Here is a 24,022-nt window from a genome sequence, read left to right as displayed (position 1 = left end):
ACTGAAAAAAAATACTCAGGAGGGAAAAACATGCTACATTAAGCAGAGCAATAGCTGACTGTAAAATCCCCAGATCGAAGTCTCGTGGTCAGCAGAAAGAGCAGAACTTAATGCTAATTAAAGCTTCATTTAACAGGAAAGGTGAGTTAATAAGTGGTCACCATAGCAACAGAAGCAGCGAAGGGTGTCTGCGTCCCCACACTGCACACCTGTTGAATCCCTTTATCTTCACAATCCATTGCACCAACCCTTACCTGACAGCACATTACCCTCTCTCAAACAGGTGGGGTCATAGTGGAACAAAGCATTTTGTAGATTATATTAAGAAATAAACTCAGAAACTACTACTTTCATATAAGACAACATGAGTTCGGTGGACCGCTGATTTCAAACTCATGCACTTCACGTCCCGCTGATGGTGAGCACCATGGGATGAATTCACTGTTTGGCAGCCTTGGCTTCTCGGCTGCTCAAGCTCCAGAGTCCCATTCTCGGTTTGCTGTGCTCACCTGTGGAGACTCTGGACTTCACCTGTCCTTCTGCAGCTTTTCTGGAAGGCCAGAGCCACCACCTGGGCCCCTCCTCCATCTTTACCCGGCTGGTCCCCCAAAATAATCATTATCCACTCAGCTGTCCCAGCCTCCTTGTTTGATAAAATAAGCCTTTTTACCATCTTGTTTACGTAGTTACCTTTAAAAGCCAGCATAAAAAAACAAAAGCCTTGATTCTGCTACTTAGTAAAGGGTGCCATCTTAAGTAATTTAACTTCTCTGAGAGCATGAGAATAAATCAGTAAATATTTTTTTAAGCAGTGAAACTTTTTTTCTAGGTACAATATTAGGCAGAAACCCAATTTAAAAATAAAAGCCGAGTTATAGATTCAGCGAGGGTTAGGGACCTGATTCCGATGTGCCATCTCCCCGTTCAGACAGGGGCTTCCTGGAGCTCCTGCACCCCCAGCTTCGGTTCCTGTGCAGTTCTAGGATCAGATCAATTAACTCGACAACAAGAGAGACATATGGAGATTCCTACACAAAGACTCTCAAGCACAAAGAAATCCTGCTGCCTGCAAAGCGGAGCTGCCTCAGCTCTTGATGAACGACTTAAAATGTAAGAGTAGTTGTCATTTTCATAAGTAGTCACCTGGATTCATATCCACAGAAAAGATAAGAGTAAGCTGTCATTTTCACAGGCAGTAACCCAGACTCCTACTTGCAGCAGCAGCGCTAAGTCACATGAATCGATTGAGTCGTCAGTGGGTTCACTGATAGGTTAAAATCGTCTATATTAGGGTTGAGTTTGGTAATATGTACCAGAAAACCAACTTGCAGTGGCTTGACCAAATCAATAATTATCTTTTGCATAAAACCAGCAGCCCAGAGTTAGGCAAGCCAGATTGAAACAGCAGGTCCACAATTCACTTAAGTCCCAACGTTTCTCTGCTTCATATACTCTGGGTTTAGTTTTTGTCTTAATGGTTTTAAAGCGGCTCTTACTTGCGTGATAAGAGATCATGTGTGCAGCTGCCCAAAAGCCACCCTCACAACTGGGCTTCAGTGAGTAAGGAGGCAAGGGCTACCTGCCAGCAGGTGTGCTGAACACCTGTGCGACCACAGTCGGGCCCACGTCCCCTGGGGCTGCTCCTGTGGGCTAAACAGGTCCCCAAACCTAGCTGCCTGTTCTCACTGCTCCCTGGAGAGCCACCCCAGCGGACTGTCTCCACACTGGAGATCACCCCTCCTGGAAACTCCCTCCCTCACTCCTTCTGGTCTGGAAGTGGGCGGGGTCCCTGGGTGTTACAGCAGCTCTGTTTCTCCATAGCCTGCCCCTTCACTCTGTAGATGATGACATCACCAACCCCTCCCCTGAGTATTCTGGCAACAAAGGAGCCAGCAGACAAAACTCTTGCACAGACCACCTACTGCCAGACCTCATCGCCTCACAAAACGCTCACCCACCTACTGCTTTTAGTTCAAATTCCAGGAATTCAGATGAAGGGAAGTGCTCTCATGGGACCAGGTGCCGTTCTTCCAGTCCACTGCCCTGCAAGCCTCAGGGGAGGCCCACTGCCCGTCAGGAAGTAGCATGTGCTTTGTTGGAGGCGTTGGAAGTGCCACACGTTTCATGTCCAGCCCTGAGCGGGAGAATAGGTGTAGGGACGTGCTGTGGACGCTGACTGTGGCTGGATCAGGTCCAGCTACAGAAGAATAATGAAGACTGAGGGTTGGAAAAACAAAACCTCAAGTGTGAGGCAGCCAACCTGTGACCAGGAGGGACTGTCCTGCAGCACAGCGGGGCCATGAGAACAGCAGCAGAAACCCCGACCTCCTCACTACCTGTGTGTGTATTAACATCCCAGCCTCCTCACTACCTGTGTGTGTATTACACACTCGGCCTCCTCACTACCTGTGTGTGTATTACACACTCGACCTCCTCACTACCTGTGTGTGTATTAACACCCCAGCCTCCTCACTACCTGTGTGTGTACTACACACTCCGACTTCCTCACTACCTGTGTGTGTATTAACACCCCACCTCCTCACTACCTGTGTGTGTATTAACACCCCAGCCTCCTCACTACCTGTGTGTGTATTACACACTCGACCTCCTCACTACCTGTGTGTGTATTAACACCCCAGCCTCCTCACTACCTGTGTGTGTACTACACACTCCGACTTCCTCACTACCTGTGTGTGTATTAACACCCCGGCCTCCTCACTACCTGTGTGTGTATTAACACCCCAGCCTCCTCACTACCTGTGTGTGTACTACACACTCCGACTTCCTCACTACCTGTGTGTGTATTAACACCCCACCTCCTCACTACCTGTGTGTGTATTACACACCCGGCCTCCTCACTACCTGTGTGTGTATTAACACCCCAGCCTCCTCACTACCTGTGTGTGTATTACACACTCGGCCTCCTCACTACCTGTGTGTGTATTAACACCCCAGCCTCCTCACTACCTGTGTGTGTATTACACACTCGGCCTCCTCACTACCTGTGTGTGTATTAACACCCCGGCCTCCTCACTACCTGTGTGTGTATTACAAACCCGGCCTCCTCACTACCTGTGTGTGTACTACACACTCCGACGTCCTCACTACCTGTGTGTGTATTAACACCCCAGCCTCCTCACTACCTGTGTGTGTATTAACACCCCAGCCTCCTCACTACCTGTGTGTGTATTAACACCCCAGCCTCCTCACTACCTGTGTGTGTATTACACACTCGGCCTCCTCACTACCTGTGTGTGTATTAACACCCCGGCCTCCTCACTACCTGTGTGTGTATTACAAACCCGGCCTCCTCACTACCTGTGTGTGTACTACACACTCCGACTTCCTCACTACCTGTGTGTGTATTACATACTCGGCCTCCTCACTACCTGTGTGTGTATTACATACTCGGCCTCCTCACTACCTGTGTGTGTATTAACACCCCAGCCTCCTCACTACCTGTGTGTGTACTACACACTCCGACTTCCTCACTACCTGTGTGTGTACTACACACTCCGACTTCCTCACTACCTGTGTGTGTATTAACACCCCGGCCTCCTCACTACCTGTGTGTGTATTAACACCCCGGCCTCCTCACTACCTGTGTGTGTATTACACACTCCAACTCCTCACTACCTGTGTGTGTATTAACACCCCGGCCTCCTCACTACCTGTGTGTGTACTACACACTCCGACTTCCTCACTACCTGTGTGTGTATTAACACCCCGGCCTCCTCACTACCTGTGTGTGTATTAACACCCCAGCCTCCTCACTACCTGTGTGTGTATTACACACTCGGCCTCCTCACTACCTGTGTGTGTATTAACACCCCGGCCTCCTCACTACCTGTGTGTGTATTACACACTCCAACTCCTCACTACCTGTGTGTGTATTAACACCCCGGCCTCCTCACTACCTGTGTGTGTATTAACACCCCGGCCTCCTCACTACCTGTGTGTGTATTAACACCCCAGCCTCCTCACTACCTGTGTGTGTATTACACACTCAGCCTCCTCACTACCTGTGTGTGTATTAACACCCCGGCCTCCTCACTACCTGTGTGTGTATTACACACCCGGCCTCCTCACTACCTGTGTGTGTATTAACACCCCGGCCTCCTCACTACCTGTGTGTGTATTAACACCCCGGCCTCCTCACTACCTGTGTGTGTATTAACACCCCGGCCTCCTCACTACCTGTGTGTGTATTAACACCCCGGCCTCCTCACTACCTGTGTGTGTATTACAAACCCGGCCTCCTCACTACCTGTGTGTGTATTACACACTCCGACTTCCTCACTACCTGTGTTTGTATTAACACCCCGGCCTCCTCACTACCTGTGTGTGTATTAACACCCCAGCCTCCTCACTACCTGTGTGTGTATTAACACCCCAGCCTCCTCACTACCTGTGTGTGTATTACACACTCGGCCTCCTCACTACCTGTGTGTGTATTAACACCCCGGCCTCCTCACTACCTGTGTGTGTATTACACACTCGGCCTCCTCACTACCTGTGTGTGTATTAACACCCCGGCCTCCTCACTACCTGTGTGTGTACTACACACTCCGACTTCCTCACTACCTGTGTGTGTATTAACACCCCGGCCTCCTCACTACCTGTGTGTGTACTACACACTCCGACTTCCTCACTACCTGTGTGTGTATTAACACCCCAGCCTCCTCACTACCTGTGTGTGTATTACACACTCCAACTCCTCACTACCTGTGTGTGTATTAACACCCCGGCCTCCTCACTACCTGTGTGTGTACTACACACTCCGACTTCCTCACTACCTGTGTGTGTATTAACACCCCGGCCTCCTCACTACCTGTGTGTGTATTAACACCCCAGCCTCCTCACTACCTGTGTATTACACACTCGGCCTCCTCACTACCTGTGTGTGTATTAACACCCCGGCCTCCTCACTACCTGTGTGTGTATTACACACTCGGCCTCCTCACTACCTGTGTGTGTATTAACACCCCGGCCTCCTCACTACCTGTGTGTGTATTACACACTCCAACTCCTCACTACCTGTGTGTGTATTAACACCCCGGCCTCCTCACTACCTGTGTGTGTACTACACACTCCGACTTCCTCACTACCTGTGTGTGTATTAACACCCCGGCCTCCTCACTACCTGTGTGTGTATTAACACCCCAGCCTCCTCACTACCTGTGTATTACACACTCGGCCTCCTCACTACCTGTGTGTGTATTAACACCCCGGCCTCCTCACTACCTGTGTGTGTATTACACACTCGGCCTCCTCACTACCTGTGTGTGTATTAACACCCCGGCCTCCTCACTACCTGTGTGTGTATTAACACCCCGGCCTCCTCACTACCTGTGTGTGTATTACACACCCGGCCTCCTCACTACCTGTGTGTGTATTACACACCCCGGCCTCGTCACTACCTGTGTGTGTATTACACACTCCAACTCCTCACTACCTGTGTGTGTACTACACACTCCTACTTCCTCACTACCTGTGTGTGTATTAACACCCCGGCCTCCTCACTACCTTTGTGTGTATTACACACCCCGGCCTCGTAACTACCTGTGTGTGTATTACACACTCCAACTCCTCACTACCTGTGAGTGTATTACACACTCTGACTTCCTCACTACCTGTGTGTGTATTAACACTCCGGCCTCCTCACTACCTGTGTGTGTATTACACACTCGGCCTCCTCACTACCTGTGTGTGTATTACACACCCGGCCTCCTCACTACCTGTGTGTGTATTAACACCCCGCCTCCTCACTACCTGTGTGTGTATTAGACACCCCGCCTCCTCACTACCTGTGCGTGTATTAACACCCCGCCTCCTCACTACCTGTGTGCGTATTAACACCCCGGCCTCCTCACTACCTGTGTGTGTATTACACACCCGGCCTCCTCACTACCTGTGTGTGTATTAACACCCCACCTCCTCACTACCTGCGTGTGTATTACACACTCGGCCTCCTCACTACCTGTGTGTGTATTACACACCCGGCCTCCTCACTACCTGTGTGTGTATTAACACCCCACCTCCTCACTACCTGTGTGTGTATTAGACTCCCCGCCTCCTCACTACCTGTGTGTGTATTAACACCCCGCCTCCTCACTACCTGTGTGTGTATTAACACTCCGGCCTCCTCACTACCTATGTGTGTATTACACACCCGGCCTCCTCACTACCTGTGTGTGTATTAACACCCCGCCTCCTCACTACCTGTGTGTATATTAGACACCCCGCCTCCTCACTACCTTTGTGTGTATTACACTCCCGGCCTCCTCACTACCTGTGTGTGTACTACACACTCCGACTTCCTCACTACCTGTGTGTGTATTAACACCCCGTCCTCCTCACTACCTGTGTGTGTATTACACACTCGGCCTCCTCACTACCTGTGTGTGTATTACACACTCGGCCTCCTCACTACCTGTGTGTGTATTACACAGCTCGCCTCCTCACTACCTGTGTGTGTATTACACACCCCGGCCTCCTCACTACCTGTGTGTGTATTACACACTCGGCCTCCTCACTACCTGTGTGTGTATTACACACCCGGCCTCCTCACTACCTGTGTGTGTATTAACACCCCACCTCCTCACTACCTGTGTGTGTATTACACACTCGGCCTCCTCACTACCTGTGTGTGTATTAACACCCCAGCCTCCTCACTACCTGTGTGTGTATTACACACCCCGCCTCCTCACTACCTGTGTGTGTATTAACACACCCGGCCTCCTCACTACCTGTGTATTACACACTCCGGCCTCCTCACTACCTGTGTGTGTGTTAGACACACGTGCTTTATACATGTCTACTTTAAGCCACCTTTGAATTTCCTGTTACTTATCACCAAAATCATTGCTAAATGTTTCCATTTCAACTTTCAGATCAACTATGGCCTGAGTATGATAGACTTATCCATGCTTTAAACAGAATATATTATTTTCAACTTTGAAAATAAAAATATGTAAATCCAAATGCAGAAATGTGAGAAGAAAAGAGAGCAGACAGAGGGAAGGTCAGGCGACCTTGCCTGTCATGAACATTAAGGTCAAGGTGTGTGAATCGTGAAATTTCCAAGAGAACCTCACTGAAGCAAAGGATGGAGAAAGAATCGCATTTGGCGCTGGGAGGGTGCAGGCGTGGGTGGTGTAGGAGCTACATCATTTTTATACCCAGAAATCAACAGCCACTATTTGAAATAATCTAAATTTGTGCTGCTAACCTTCAGTGTGACACAAATCACCTGGGGATCTTATTAAAAGCCAGTTTCCAATTCACTAAATCTGTTTGGGGTGGGAGTTAAGGGCAGAGAAGCTCTTAGAGGGTGTCAAGCTGACCCTGAACCAGACTTTGAGGGTCAAGGTTCCAAATGGCATTGCCAGCAGCAGGGCAGACACTAACATTGTAGGAATCATCTCAAGAAATGAACAGCCTCTAAGTCACATGTTGAATGTGAAAGAAATCAGGGTGTGTGCGTGTGTGTGTGTTTCTCTGTGTGTGCACGTGTGGGCCTGTTTTTGGCTCTGTGCATGTGTGTTTCTATGTGTGCACATGTGTGTATGTGTCTGTGCATGTGTGTTTGTGTGTGTCTGTGTGTGTATTGGTTTAGATCTGTTCGAGAGTTTCTATTTGATGAGATCGATATATTTCCCCACTTTTTGGAAAGGACGATGTATATAGAAAGACAATGAGTACTTACGTCTTGTGAACAGAGTCTCTCTTCGACCCTCAAATGTTTTATAGAAAGTAATGATGATGGTGAGGATTATAATAAATCATGTTTCCTGAATAACGAAAAGGAGTTACAGTACCCTTTTACCTATTTTTTCAAAGCGCTAGGTCAAATTTAGGTAAAGTGTGCTTGGAATTAATGAGGCTTGGAAATGCAAAATCTCAGAGCAGTAAACATCTCCTTGTTCTAATGTTCTTATGTAGTCATTAAAACTTAAATATTAATACTAAAATAACTACTGTAAAATAAAGTAAAAATGTAAGAAAATAATCAAAATAATTCTAAACCATCCACAAATGCTTTTGAAACTCCATATCTACACAGTGACATAAAGAAATTTAGATGTACCCAAGAAATAATGAATAGTGATTTTCCTTATGAAGAACTGATTGGCTTTAAAAATAAATTGACCACAGACTCTTTAAATAACAAACATCCTTAGCACATTTGAGGTTCAATTCAACTTAAATTTCACCTACATTTCTCAGGGACACACATAAGTAATTATGAGCATGTCGTCTGGGTCAACTCTGAAGAAATGCTCTGTAAAGACTCCAGCCAGTTGCTCAGGAGGGATTTCTCAGGGGTGCCAAACATTGGGAAGCATCAGGATGATGAGTCCCTTGTTTCATTTTACGTCCGAACGCTCTTGCGTCATATGGCATAGACACTGGTATTGCATATAACAGTTTCTCAGAACTGACTGCATTTTAAAAGAAGGAGGAAATTATAATTACCAAACCCCTGCGTATGGGACTATTTTTCATAAATCTGTTAATCATAAGGGTTCAAGTAAAAGCCAAAAATGTAATGAGCTCTTTCCCTTTTTGTACATACAAGTTATACTAATATAAGAAATAAGCTGGGCCCAATGAAAGCTACAACTTGAGAGTTTTATGAATTTGTTTCCACCATTGTCTTTGACTGCGATTTCAATCTGCTGACAATAAGAGCGGAACTTCTTCCTGTGGTGTTATGCACATGAAACTCTCCATTAGAAACATTCATTAAGGGCCGGGCGCGGTGGCTCACGCCTGTAATCCCAGCACTTTGGGAGGCCGAGGCGGGCGGATCACAAGGTCAGGAGATCGAGACCACGGTGAAACCCCGTCTCTACTAAAAATACAAAAAATTAGCCGGGCGCGGTGGCGGGCGCCTGTAGTCCCAGCTACTCAGGAGGCTGAGGCAGGAGAATGGCGTGAACCCGGGAGGCGGAGCTTGCAGTGAGCCGAGATCGCGCCACTGCCCTCCAGCCTGGGCGACAGAGCGAGACTCCGTCTCAAAAAAAAAAAGAAAAAAGAAACATTCATTAAGGTTTGAATAAGGTCAAATCACAAGCATAAGAAGAGCTGTCAACCATTTTAAACAGCCATCAATTAATTTTGGCAAAAACAGTCCCTTGAGAACTGTTTATTTTTAATATTTCAACTAGAAAAGCCTTTAACATGACACTCTTCGGTGTCAGGTGTCATTTCAGTCTGGACTCCACCGGACTGGCCACATCCGCATTAATGTCATGGTTATTGGTGGCACTGAGTAAGGGTCCTCCTAAAGAAATCAGTATCAAATGTACTGAATTGTGCAAGTCGCATTTACTTCTTGCTATACAAATACTATTTATAATATAAATGCAATATAAGATCAATTACTAAAATGTGCCAAGTAGTTAAAATATATCTTAATCTTAGTAAAGTTAAAGCAATTTAAAGATACAGGCTTTACCATAAAAATGTCCCTTTTAAAGGAGGAATCTCTTCTCCAACTCAAATGGTCCCACTCTGGGGAAACCAGTAATCACCCACTGCCATCTGCCAACACCCCACTCAAACCAGATAGTGTTCAGACCTCAATGTGATGGTGCTAGAGCTGACCATTATTATTCTTAGTATGACAATTTTCTAATGTCTATTTTTTAATGTGAAGTAATGATTACATAGAAAATAAAAGCAATATCCAGGCTCACCTTGGAGATAGTGCAGGCTCAGTTCCAGGTCATCCAAATAAAGAGATATTGCAATAAAGTAAGTCACCCAAATATTTTGGTTTCCCAATGCATACAAAAGTGATATTTACACTATAATGTGGTCGATTAAGTACACAATAGTATTATGTCTGAAAAAAGTATAAACATTAATTTTAAAATGTGTTGCTAAAAATGCTAACAATGCCTTCAGTGAGTCATTATCTTTTTGCTGGTGGAGGTCTCCTCCATGTTGATGGCTGATGAATGATCCGGGTGGTTGGGGTGGTGGTGGCAATTTCTGAAAATAAGACAAGAATAAAGTCTGTTACATAGATCGACTCTTTTTCCATAGACCATTTCCCTGTAGCATGTGATGCTGGTTGATATCATTTTACCCAGAGTAGAACTTATTTCAAAATTGGAGTCCATCTTCTCAAAACCCTGCCACTGCTTTATCAACTAAGGTTATAAAATACTCTAAACCCTTGGTGATCATTTCAACAATGTTCACAGCATCTTCATCAGAAGTAGATTCTACCCCAAGAAACCAGTTTCTTTGCACATGCATTAGAAGCAACTGATCACCTGTTAAAGTTTAAAGTTTTATCATGAGATTGAAGCAATTCAGTTCCATCTTCAGGCTCCACTTCTAATTCTAGTTCTCTTGCTATTTTCACAACATCTGGTTACTTCTTCCATTGAAGTCTTGAACGCCTCAAAATCACCCATGAAATTTAGAACCAACTTCTTCCAAAGTCCTGTTTATGTTGATATTTTGACTTCCTCCCATGAATCATAAATGTTCTGAATGGCATCTAGAATGGTGAATTCTTTCCAGAAGGTTTTCAATTTACTTTGCCCAGCTCCATCAGAGGAATCACTATCTATGGTAGATATAGCCTAGCAAAATATATTTCTTAAATAATAGGACTGGAAAGTCAAAATTGCTCCTTGATCCATGGACTGGAGAGTGGATGATGTCTTAGTAGGCATGAGAACAACACCCGTCTTCTTGTACATCCCCATTGGAGCTCATGAGGGACCAGGTGTCAATGAGCATTAATATTTTGGAAGGAACCTTTCTGTCTCAGCAGTAGAGCTCAACAGCAGGCTGAAAATACTCACTAAACCATGCTGTCAGCAGAAGTGTTTTCATCAGGCTTTGTCGTTTTATTTATAGAGCACAGGCAGAGCAGACTTAGCATCATGCTTACAGGCCCTGGGATTTGGATAGTGGCAAATCATCACAGGCTTCAACTTAAAGTCACCAACTCCATTAGCCCCTAACAAGAGAGGCAGTCTTTCTTTTAGGCTTTCAAGCCAGCCATTGACTTCTCCTCTCTAGCTATGAAAGTCCTAGATGGCATCTTCCTCCAGTAGAAGACTGTTTTGTCCACATGAAAAATCTGTTGTTTAGCGTTACTGCCTTCATCAGTGATTTCAGCTGGATCCTCTGGAGAACTTGCTGCAGCTTCTCCATCAGCACTTGCTCATTCACCTTGTACTTCTATGTTATAAAGATGGCTTCTTTCCTTAAACCTCGTGAATAAACCTCTGCTAGTTTCACACTTTCCTTATGCAGCTTCCTCACCTCTCTCAGCCTTCATAGAAATGAAAAGAATTAGAGGCCTTGCTCTGGATGAGGCTTTGGCTGAAGGGAGTGTTGTGGCTGGTTTGATCTTCTGTCCAGGCCACTCAAACTTTCCCCATAGCAGTAACCCGGCTGTTTTGCTTTCTTGCCGCTCATGTGTTCACTGGAGTAGCATTCTCAATCTCTTTCAGGAACTTTTCCTTGCACTCACAACTTAGCTAACTGGTGCAGGAAGCTCAGCTCTGAACCTATCTTGGCTTTTGACCTGCCTTCCTCACTAAGCTTAATCATTTCTAGATATGATTTAAAGTGACAAACATGAGACTTTTCCTTCCACTGAAACACTTAGACTTCATTGCAGGGTTATCAATTGGCCTAATCGTAGGCTGGGTGTGGTGGCTCATTCCTATAATCCCAGCACTTTGGGAGGCATAGGCGGGTGGATCGCTTGACGTCAGGAGTTCGAAACCAGCCTGGCCAACATAGTGAAATCCCGTCTCTATTAAAAATACAAAAATTAACTGGGTGGGGTGGCACATGCCTGTAATCCCAGCTACTCGGGAGGCTGAGGCAGGAGAATTGCTTGAACCTGGGAGTTGGAGGTTGCGGTAAGCCAAGATTGTGCCACTGTACTCCATCCTGGATGACAGAGCAAGACTCAGTCAAGAAAAAAAGAAAAATGACCTAATCTTAATATTGCTGTGTCTGTGGGAATAAGGAGGCCTGAAGAGAGGAGAGAGAGAAAAGGAAATGGTTGTTCATTGGACCAGTCAGAACACACACATTTATCAGTTAAATTCACCATCTTATATGGGTATAGTTCATGGTGCCCCAAAACAGTTACAATAGTAACATCAAAGATCACTGATCATAGATCACTATAAAACACATAATAAAAATGAAAACGTTTGAAGTATTGCAAGAATTCCCAAACTGTGACACAGAGACATGAAGTGAGCACGTGCGGTGGACAAATGGCACTGATGGACTCACTGGATGCAGGGTGGCCACAAGCCCTTGATTTGTTAAAAGGAGACTGTCTGTGAAGCACAATAAGGCAACACATGGGAAACGGTGAACATCTGTCATACATCAGCATAGCAAGGAATGTTAATGCCTAACAAGGGCATGTCATGTCCCACTCGGGAGCCCAGCGTCAATGTGCAGATAGCAGGAACCAGGAGATCCTCAGGCCACTGCCCATCTTCTGAAAGCCTTTGAAAATGATCCAAGGGCATAACAGCTGCCATATGATAGTGGTAAATCGTTCATAGATGGGGGAAAAAGGTAGATATAAAATGAATCTTTTCTGAGCACCTAAGAGGATATGGGTGGTGACAACGCACATGGTGACGGAGGTTTTATTTATTTATGTCTTTTATGATGTTGACTTTTTTTATTACACTTTAAGTTCTAGGGTACATGTGCACAACATGCAGGTTTGTTACATAGGTATACATGTGCCATGTTGGTTTCCTGCACCCATCAGCTCATTATTTACATTAGGTATTTCTCCTAGTGCTATCCCTCCCCCAGCCTCCCCACCCCACCGACAGGCCCCAGTGTGTGATGTTCTCCTCCCTGTGTCCATGTGTTCTCATTGTTCATCTCCCACTTATGAGTGAGAACATGTGGTGAGTGAGAACATGTGGTGTGTGGTTTTCTGTCCCTGTGATAGTTTGCTGAGAATGATGGTTTCCAGCTTCATCCATGTTCCTGCAAAGGACATGAACTCATCCTTTTTTATGGCTGCATAGTATTCCATGGTGTATATGTGCCACATTTTCTTTCTGTAGTCTATTATTGATGGACATTTGGGTTGGTTTCAAGTCTTTGCTATTGTGAATAGTGCCACAATAAACATACATGTGCATATGTCTTTATAGTAGCATGATTTATAATCCTCTGGGTATATACCCAGTAATGGGATTGCTGGGTCAAATAGTATTTCTAGTTCTAGATCCTTAAGGAATTGCCACACTGTCTTCCATAATGGTTGAACTAATTTACACCACCAACAGTGTAAAAGCATTCCTATTTCTCCACATCTTCTCCAGCATCTGTTGTTTCCTTTTTAATGATCACCATTCTAACCGGCGTGAGATGATATTTCATTGTGGTTTTGATTTGTATTTCTCTAATGACCAGCGATGATGAACATTTTTTCATATGTCTGTTGGTTGCATAAATGTCTTCTTTTGAGAAGTGTCTGTTCATATCCTTCTCCCACTTTTTGATGGGGTTGTTTTGTCCTTGTAAATTTGTTTAAGTTATTTGTAGATTCTGGATATTAGCCCTTTATCAGAGGGATAGATTGCAAAAATTTTCTCCCATTCTGTAGGTTGCCTGTTCACTCTGCTGATAGTTTCTTTGCTGTGCAGAAGCTTTTTAGTTTAATTAGATTGCATTTGTCTATTTTGACTTTTGTTGCCATTGCTTTTGGTATTTTAGTCATGAAGTCTTTGCCCATTCCTATGAACTGAATGGTATTGCCTAGGTTTTCTTCTAAGGTTTTTATGGTTTTAGGTCTTACATTTAAGTCTTTAATCCATCTTGAGTTAATTTTTGTATAAGGTGTAAGGAAGGGGTCCAGCCTCTGCCCTCTACATATGGCTAGCCAGTTTTGCCAGCACCATTTATTAAATAGGGAATCCTTTTCCCGTTGCTTGTTTTTGTCAGGTTTGTCAAAGATCAGATGGTTGTAGATGTGTGGTGTTATTTCTGAGGCCTCTGTTCTGTTCCATTGGTCTATATATCCATTTTGGTACCAGTACCATGCTGTTTTGGTTACTGTAACCTTATAGTATAGTTTGAAGTCAGGTAATATGATGCCTCCAGCTTTGTTCTTTTTGCTTACGATTCTCTTGCCTATGCGGGCTCCTTTTTGGTTCCATGTGAAATTTAAAGTAGTTTTTTCCAATTCTTTGAAGAAAGTCAATGGTAGCTTGATGGGGATAGCATTGAATCTATAAATTACTTTGGGCAGTATGGCCATTTTCATGACATTGATTCGTTCTAACATAACATGAGCATGGAACATTCTTCCATTTGTTTGTGTCCTCTTTTATTTTGTTGAGCAGTGGTTTGTAGTTCTCCTTGAAGAAAACCTTCACATCCCTTGTAAGTTGGATTCCTAGGTATTTTATTCTCTTTGAAGCAATTGCGAATGGGAGTTCACTCATGATTCGGCTCTCTGTTTGTCTGTTATTGGTGTATAGGAATGCTTGTGATTTTTGCACATTGATTTTGTATCCTGAGACTTTGCTGAAGTTGCTATCAGATTAAGGAGATTTTAAGCTGAGAAGATGGGGTTTTCTAAATATACAATCATGTCAGTGATGGAGGTTTTAAACCTGTGAGCTGAGGGAGGGAGTGCACCGCTGAAAGCCAGGCCTGTTGAGGGCATCGGCACAGCAGAAATATTGCTGATGCTGCCTCAAAACTATAAAGAAAGAAGGCGAATTTCCATTTGAATATATATAGAGAGAAATACATGAAATACATCTGATGCATTGTATTGATTTTTGACCATTCAGCAGCAGAGCCTGGGAGTCACTACTGATGGGGGCCCCAGATTCTGTGAAAGCAGAGATGACAACTAAATGGGACCCAAATTCCTGAGTCAGAACGAGGGTGGCACATGCACTGTGACACTCTGAATGAAGTTGTAATCAGTACTTCACCATGACAGGTTCTAAGACAACAAAAACCCAAAATGTTACCACATAAACACAGTCCCTGAAACATGGGATTCTGAAAGGAAAACCAGGAGTGTATTTGGTCAAAGTCAACTAAATTATGAACAGCATGAAAAAAATAACACAGCCAGCTGCTTAGTTTATAGAGACAATTATATTTACTAATTGATTCAATCCTTTAAAAAGACCTACACACTAAAAAGAAAGGGAAAGCAGCCCCACTTTGCTCATGAGGAGATTAAAAGCCCAGAGCCACAGGGACTGGCTGTGGCCACAGTGAGTGTCGGAGTAGGATTCAAAATCAGCTGCCCTGCCTGGTCTCCTCTGACTCAAAGCCTTTCCTTAACTCTTACACACGACTGATGGGAGTGTAAACTGGTACAGCCACTTAAAAGCTAAAACTGAGAACAGAGCCTCTATATGGTCCAACAAACCTCCTACTGAATGTTAATCAAAGGGGAGGGAAATCTCGATATGGAAGGGATGTCTGCACCCCCCAATTATTGCAGCACTATTCACAACAGCCACAATGCAGATTCAATCCAAGTTGACAGCAACAGCAGGTGAATACAGAGGAAATGTGGCAAAATACACACTGGAATACTACTCAGCCTTAAAAAGAAGAAAATCATGTCATTTGCAACAACATGGGTGAACCTGGAGGACATCGTGCTAAGTGAAATAAGCCAGACATAGAAAGAAAAACACCGCATGGCCTCACTTACATGTGGAAGCTAAAGAAGAGCTCACAGACGTGGTGAATAGCACAGTGGTTACAGGAGACAGTGAGGGAGTGGGGTGCTGGCGGGGGGAGCTTGGTTAACACGAACAAACCTACAATTACAAAGGAAGAAGTTGTCGTCTCGTCAGAGGGTAATTGACTCTGTTTTCAAGCAGCAGAAGAGAGGATTTTGAATGCTCTCAACACAAAGAAACGAGAACTGAGGTGATGGATATGCTAATTAGACTGATTTGATGGTTACACATGGTACACATGCACCAATATATCACACTGTACCCCATAAATATGTACAATTATTACATGTCAATTTAAAAAATCCATGGGAGCAAAAAGTAGAGTTGCTTTTGCCAGAGTTTTGGGGAAGAGAGAAATGATGAGCTAGTGTTTAACAGGTCCAGAGATTCTGGTCAGGATGATGAAAAGTTCTGGAATTGAACAGTGATGATGATGGTTGTACAAAATTGTGAATTTACCTGATGCCACGGGGCTGCACTCTTAAAATGGTTAAAATGGTAAGTTTTATGTTACATATGTTTTATCACAATTAAAAATTAAATAGTACATGCATTCATTCTGAGAGAAAACAAAAGTCTCCTTCTTCAGTTTGAAGGTGTCAACTCCCAGCCCATAAGGACAAAGAGAAAACCTCAGAGTCGTGTTTAAACATGTCTGATTTATACTGAGGACAAATTGAAGAAAGTAATTTATATTGTGAAGAGTAAACTTATGGAACTCGTTGCCGAAAGAGGAGGTACAGACATAGAAATATCCAAAGACATCTATGAGAAATTGTTCATTTATTGACAGCAGCCTAACAGAACATGGAGCACGATCAGGTTTTGAGTCACCCTGAGGTTCACATCACAGCACACAAGCAGCTTTTTGTCCCACTGCCACTGTGCCCCAGTGTGTTTCTGAGGACAGGAATGAGGAACTGGATGTATCTGCAGGTCCTCCCCATAGCACAAACGCTGCACCTGGCACACACCTGGGTCCCTGCTGTGTCCAGCCCCAACCTGTGCACAGTGAGGACAGCATACCTGGTGATCAGGACAGGGTCAACCCTGAGATCCCCAGTGCCTAACTGTGCACAGCGAGAAGAGTACACCTGGTTGTAAACACAAGGTCACCCCTGAGATGCCCAGTGCTTTTACATGGTGAGGGCAGCACACCTGGTTGTCAGCACATGGCCACCTCTGAAATGCCCAGTACTTGCACATTGTGAGGGAATCACACCGGCTGTCAGCACAGCGTCACCTCTGAGATGCCCTCCCTTTCACATGTGTAGCAACAAAAAATGTCTGGCTTAACAAGTGCCATTCTCAGCTCCCAGACAAAGCAGAACAGGGTGTTGTGCTCATATTTAAAGCTTTATTTTGTATTGTGTCTTTTTTTATAAATTGTCTGTTTCTTTTTTCACGTAGGTAAAAGTTACATCTTCAATAAGCCAAGTAATAGGAACTTACTTTGCTCACCACAGTGCCTGCTCCGCCTAAAACTATGCTCAGGATGTGGCTGGCACGTGGTCAGTTTTTGCTGAATGGAGGGAAGAATTAACTTTTGGAGGCTGCACATGGTCCCAAGCTCAAGGCTATGTTTTCAACAGTACTTTTAAATGCTCTTACAGAAATGTTCATACTGGGAATGCCAATGTCAGGATGAAACAGGTGATTTCTATAAAAGATGATTCTCTTAGGAAGCCAACACTTTCTCTACTCTCCATCCTCATCTCCATGCCCCAGTTCTGAGCCTCCTCCTTTTTTCGCCTGCATCAACTACAAATTTGGCTGCGTCCATGCTGAGGTTTCGATTCAAATACCATGTCCTCAGAGATGATTCTACAACCACCTTATCAGATGCAGGTCCCCTCTACCCTCACCATCTTATCTCTATCTCAGCATTTGTCTCTCTCCTTCTTCCCTCTTTCTTCCATGCTCTTTTTATAACTTCCTACTGTTTCATATAGTTATCTGTTTGCTGGTGTTTACCTTCTGCAGCAGGAAACCATGCAGGAGGGACTGTCATACCTGTGGCACCTGGTGCAGTGCTGGACGTGGGGGACACTTCTCATCTCTCTGCTTAGCAACAGCATCTGACAGAAGGAGGGAAGGTCAGAAAGCCCCTGGCTTGCCTGTCTGCCCACTGGGGAGGGTGGGCAGAGGCAGGCAGGACTGGTCTGTCTACCCACGGCCCCAAACTCTTTTCGTCCATCATCCATAGCCACCTCCATAAAACACAGATCTGATCATGTTGGTCCCCTGCTCAAGGCTTGTCAATCATTTCCCACCGCCTGCAGGACGAAGTTCAGAGTACTGCAAGTGGCACTGAGAACGGCCTCTTCTCCCCTTGTCTCTCCTACACTCGGCTCCAGAAGGGCCCCTCACACATTCCAAGCACGCTGGGACCTGGCACCTTGGCTACTTTACATGTGCCTTCCCTGCCCCCTTCATCCATAAACCAGCCTCAAGGGAGTGGCCCCCACTCTACACTCAGCCCAGTCTCCAGGAGCACACAACACATGGGACACACTGCACCAAACAATGCCGGTTTCTTGTGGACAGAATTTCTCCCTCTGTCCCCTGAGCACCTGAGGACCCAAGCAATGGCCATGGGACATGTGAGTGAATCAAAGCTTTTTAGCACGAATTCTCCCTTCCTTCCTGGAGGTGCAGACTGTTTCTGTTGGATGTCCATTTCCAAGCATGTCCAACCTGTGGCCCGCGGGTCACATGCAGCCCAGGACAGCTTTGAATGCACTCAACAGGAATTTGTAAACTTTCTTAAAACATGGTATTTCTTTGGTGATTTTTAAAAAATCTTATCAGCTATTGTTAGTGTTTGTGTGTTTTACATGTGGCCCAAGACAATTTTTCTTCTTCCAGTGTGGCCCAGAGAAGCCAAAAGGTTGGGCATCTCTGCCTCCGGTTTCTCCTGGGACCAGCAACTGGCCTGCGTTATACTGGTGCTGCCTATCTGCTGTGGTCTCAGTGTCTGTGTCGCCCCAAAGTGCTTGTGCTAAAACCTAATCCCAAGACTGATGGTGTCAGGAGGTGGGGCCTTTGGGAGGTAATGGGGTCCTGAGGGTGGAGCCTGATTAATGGGATTAGTCTCCTTAAAAAAGGGAACCCAGAGAGCTCCCTTGCACCTTCCACCAAGTGAGGACTCGGTGAGAAAGCTCCATCTATGAAGAAAGCAGGCCCTACATGAGGACTCGGTGAGAAAGCGCCATCTGTGAGGAGGGCGGACCCCACATGAGGACTCGGTGAGAAAGCGCCATCGGTGAGGAGAATGGGCCCCACGTGAGGACTCGGTGAGAAAGCGCCATCTGTGAGGAGAATGGGCTCCACATGAGGACTCGGTGAGAAAGCGCCATCGGTGAGGAGGGCGGGCCCTACATGAGGACTCGGTGAGAAAGCGCCATCTGTGAGGAGAATGGGCTCCACATGAGGACTCGGTGAGAAAGCGCCATCGGTGAGGAGGGCGGGCCCTACATGAGGACTCGGTGAGAAAGCGCCATCTGTGAGGAGAATGGGCCCCACGTGAGGACTCGGTGAGAAAGCGCCGTCTATGAGGAGGGCGGGCCCCATGTGAGGACTCGGTGAGAAAGCGCCATTGGTGAGGAGGGCGGGCCCTCACCAAACACCCAGTCTGCCTTGATATTGGACTTCCAGCCTCCGGAACTGAGGAATATGTTCCTGTTGTTTATAAGCTACCAGTGTATGATATATTGTTCTAGGGGCACACATGGACTAAGACAGTGTCTCAAGCACTCTGCCTAATGGACTGCATTACAATAGTGGCAAAAATATCAGAGAAAGCAGTCTTGAAATGTCCCCATGGTTTTAGGGAAGGGTCAGGTGAGCAAAACATACACTGTTCTTAACTAGGGCTATGAATTCCTAGCCCTAGCATATCCCAGCCAGCCACACTTATATACCATCCTAACAGCACAGGTACCATGCCTCAGGCAGCAGCAGGGGCCCTCACGCACAGGTCTGAATCCGACTGCACTGGACTGAGCCCTCACCCACTGTTCTGAGTGCTGGTCACATGGAAACTTACTAATTCAGGATATTTCAGTCCACTTCTAACTATAGATTTTCTATGCAGCTGTGAACAAGTCACCAAATTCTGATGCCCCATTCTCCAGGACTGGATAATGCTCTCTTTCATGCCATATTGTAAGGGATAAAATATAGGAAAAAAATAGACCATTATGACAGCAGACACTCTGAAAGGCAGTAATAGCAATAATTGATCAGTTACAAGACATTTAAACTACACTAAAAAGTTAACATACTTTACCTTATGTAATGTTTATAAAACCTCTGAGGTTGTACATACTCCTGTCACTTTAGCATGAAGAAACTGGGCTCAAAGAAGTTGTCTTGCCCAAGTTCACACATATGTGAGCAAGAATCAGAACCTGAGCCCATTTCTGTGACTTTGAAGCCCACATCCTTTGCACTCTGCTGTGCTGTGTTCTTGAAAGAAAGTGGAGTTCAGGGGAGGTGACTCTCCATCTGTTCCTCCCACCCCCTTCCTACAGCCCGTCTTCCCAGCAGATCCAAGAGGTTCTGGTGCCTCCTCCTTGGGAGTTTGCAGATGCAGTTCCTTCTATCCAGGAGGCACCCCCATCACCATGGTTAGCTTATCCTAGAAACAAACAAAAACATACTTTGGTAGGTGGTTCCTTTATGACACTTTGGATGTCTCTGCGATGAACCTAGATCATTGTGTGTGTCACTTCTGATCAGGATATTTGCTTTCCTGCAGAAAACAGATGGAATGTAGATATATCGTTGTTGTTACTCAGCATCTATGAATATAGTTTGTTGAAATATTGTCATGGATGAGTTTGACTGTTGATGTAGCCTTTATACCAAATAAAAGGGTTTTTAAAAATATGTTGATGATGGGTGTGTTCTTTCAAATTTATTCTTACTGCTTCCATCAAAGATGTCAGATTGGTGCCTCCAAATGGCAAGTAAGCATCACAGTGTTTTTAGATTTTATAACTAAAATTCAGTTTGAAGGAACAAGGTAAAGTACATACTACCTTTAAGCCTTTCCCCATGAAAAGTCCTCTTTATCTTGGCCATGGAACAATAAATTTTTTAAAAAAGCAAATCAGCCATGCTGTCTTAACCCAACCCTTTAAATAAAACTTTCACCTGATTTCTGCATAGCAGCGTGCATTTGTAGATGCAAAAGCGGTGTCGAAGAATGGGACGGCGGTAGATGACCATGTTTTTGGAATGATCTTCTTCCTCCCTAGAAGGAGAGAAGCGTTACATAGAATGCTGTACTTCATTGATCTAGAATAAGCAGCAGATATCATGCATACATTTTCACTTATAAGAGTCTATATTTATTACATTTATACTAGGAAAATTAATCCTGTTAGAAAGCTTGTCTTCCTAAATGCTTTAAACACTGTTTAGTACGTGCCTAGCATACTAATAGCATTTTGATAGCTTGAAAAAAAAACAGAATTGGTAAATATTAAAGAGTAAGCAATATTTGCTTATAGTACATGATGCTATCCTTTATGAAAGGTGATTATTTTATTCTACAATACGAACTTCATTAGATTGTTAAATGATTGACATAATGATTGAAAAATATAACAATTCATTTTAAAGCATGTGGTTAATACATACGTATTTTAGAAGTCTTTGAAGGCAGCTAATATTCATCTAAAATTAAATACATACCCTCTGGATGAAGAAAAAAATGACTGCAGTCAAAACATCAGAACTTTTTGGGAGGCTGAGGCAGGAGGATCATGAGGTCAGGAGATTGAGACCATCCTGGCTAACACGGTGAGACCTCGTCTCAACTAAAAATACAAAAATATTAGCCGGGCGTGGTGGCGGGCACCTGTAGTCCCAGCTACTCCCGAGGCTGAGGCAGGAGAATGGTGTGAACCCCGGGAGGCGGCGCTTGCAGTGAGCCGAGATGGCGCCACTGCACTCCAGCCTGGGAGACAGCGAGACTCAGTCGCAAACAAAACAAAACAAAACAAAACATCAGAACTTTAACCTGTTTATGAATTGAAAAAAATAACTCACCCATCTCATGACCTATACGTAGTACTCTTAGAGTAGATTAAATACAGGTTTGTTTTTTTTTTCTCTGCTCGGTTTTCTTCCTATGATCCAACACAGTTTTCTCAAAAAGATAACCAACTAAATCAAATCTAGAAAAAAATTTTTTTCCAGTAATCCTAGAATATAGTTTGTTGCTAATTTTGCCTCTTTTCTTTTTGGCTTCCTGGACCCTTGACAGTAGAATGTTGTTCACGTTCTAAAGGAAGGAATTAAATGATTTTATATAAATATATCACCTCTTCTTGTCTGCAAATAGATGGTGAAACCCATAGTGATGATCTCAAGTGAATTATCTTCAGCTTTTTGTAGGGAACACGGCATCTTGTTTTAAGACTTGTTTTGGTAATAATCTTAGTATTATGTAATTTTAGAGTTTGGAGACCAACTAGCCCAATCACCTCATTTTACACAAAAAGTAGAGGAGAGACTAAGCGATTTGTTAAATACAGCTTCATATGTTCATCTGCACTGGGGTGCTTTACTTTGCACTAACCGGCATAGCCAATGGATTTAGCAGATCAGACTGTACTGACACAACACAGTTGATTCTTGAACAACACGGGTTTGAAGGGGTCCACTTACAGATTTTTTTTTCAAACGTGGGTCGAAAACACAGCAGCTGGAGGATGCGAAACGCACGCAGAGGGAGGGCAACTTTCCGTATTTGCGTGTTCCACAGGCCCCATTGTGGGACGTGAATGTGCCTGGATTTCGGTATCTGCTGGAACCAGTCTCACGCTATACCAAGGGATGACTGCACATGTATTTCTGGTGACTGGAGAACTCCAAGGGGTTCATCTTGACAATACCATTAACTTAAAAGTTCAATAAAGATGAACAAATCAGTGGTACACTCTAAGTTTGTTAAAATCTGTAAAATTTGTTTCTGTAATATAAAATGAGCAGCACCTAGATAATTTTAGCACGGAACTTTGTAAAAACAAATGAACACATAAATTGCCTGACTCTTAATTGTAAGATCTCATTAATCCAAAGACCAACCAAGCATCAGCTCTGCTGCTGTTGATTATCCACCAAACCTCTGCTGAGCTGGGCAAAAGTCTTGGCCCACACTTGGATGGTAGAAAGGGCTCATTCAAGGAATCCATTTGTCCCAATAAAAACTGCAAAAGAAAAGAGATAATATTAATTACTAGCAAGGCTTCCTCGGTAGGTAGAATTTGTGTGTGTGTTGGGGGGGGGGGAATAGATCCTACTGGTATTTTATAGAAGAAATTTAGCTTTTGATTGTATAAAATACTATTCTAATAGAGTCTACGTACGTAAATTTAAAATAATAAGTGAAAATGTGTTTTCTTCTTTTTACCATACAAAGATTTTTTGAAAAACAGTCTTACACCAAGCTATTTTACAACAGTAAAATCTTCTCATGGTTCTATTTTTCTGGGAACTGCGGTGTCCACCAGCTGCGAGGTGGGCCCTGCGAGCAGGACAGGGAGCAGGCCCGGGAAGGGCCGGTTCCATCGCCAGGCGTCGCTCTCGCCAGAGGAACTCAAGTGTCTAAAGGGAAAGGGAGAAAGGAAAAATGCCTCCTTTCAAGTGCCTAAGGTCTGTTTGACATAAAATTTTACTTTTTTTCTGAGTGTATTTTAGCAGAAATGTTCACATTTCAGTCATGTTGCTTGCAAAAAGAAAAAGAAGAAAAGCCTCGCTGTGAAATCAAACCATCTGTTTTTAAAGAGAGCGGAGAGAACGCACATCCCAAGGGCGTGGGGCGGGGTCCTGAACAGGCACATTTCATATCTTCCCTCTCCACGCTGCCTCCTTGCCCAGTTCTGCCGGACACTTTCTCCTCCTAAGGAAACAGACCCGGTGCAGGGAGAGAGAAAGGACGCGGACACGGGCGTAGACGGGGCCTCGCCGAGAGCTCAGGGGACCGGGGCGCGCAGCCTCCAGCCCGCACCGCCCGCGCGCACGTGCGCCTGGGCCAGCATCTTCCCGCCGCGGTCCTGAGACTGCCGCGATTCTGGTGCAGGCCTTTAATTCTCGCCCACTCCGCCTCTCTGATTGTACTCAGAACACCTTTCCCAACCAGATCGCGGACTTGGAAGACGTCCAGCTCTTGCCCAGAAAGCACCAATTGAATGGGAAAGTGCGCAACTGATGGATAATACATTTTACAAGAATAAAACAAAAGAGGCAAATTGCTGAAC

The 24,022-nt window shown here is 44.7% G+C and overlaps 1 long non-coding RNA gene across 2 annotated transcripts; it reads right to left on the bottom strand.

The window, feature by feature from the left end:
• Nucleotides 1-14,191: 14,191 nt before the first annotated feature.
• LOC139357749 (uncharacterized) lies at nt 14,192-22,821 on the bottom strand. Of its 2 annotated transcripts, none has more exons than XR_011611345.1 (3): nt 20,910-22,821; nt 20,041-20,391; nt 14,192-19,901 (listed from the first exon to the last, which is right to left on the bottom strand). It is a non-coding gene; the product is annotated as an uncharacterized lncRNA (long non-coding RNA). The 2 variants fall into 2 exon arrangements; XR_011611346.1 differs by having other exon boundaries at nt 14,192-20,391; nt 20,910-21,009; nt 22,431-22,821.
• Nucleotides 22,822-24,022: the final 1,201 nt, after the last annotated feature.

This window comes from Macaca nemestrina, chromosome 13 (genome assembly GCF_043159975.1).
Source record: "Macaca nemestrina isolate mMacNem1 chromosome 13, mMacNem.hap1, whole genome shotgun sequence".
Taxonomy (NCBI): domain Eukaryota; kingdom Metazoa; phylum Chordata; class Mammalia; order Primates; family Cercopithecidae; genus Macaca; species Macaca nemestrina.
This window is presented reverse-complemented; position numbering and strand designations above follow the sequence as displayed.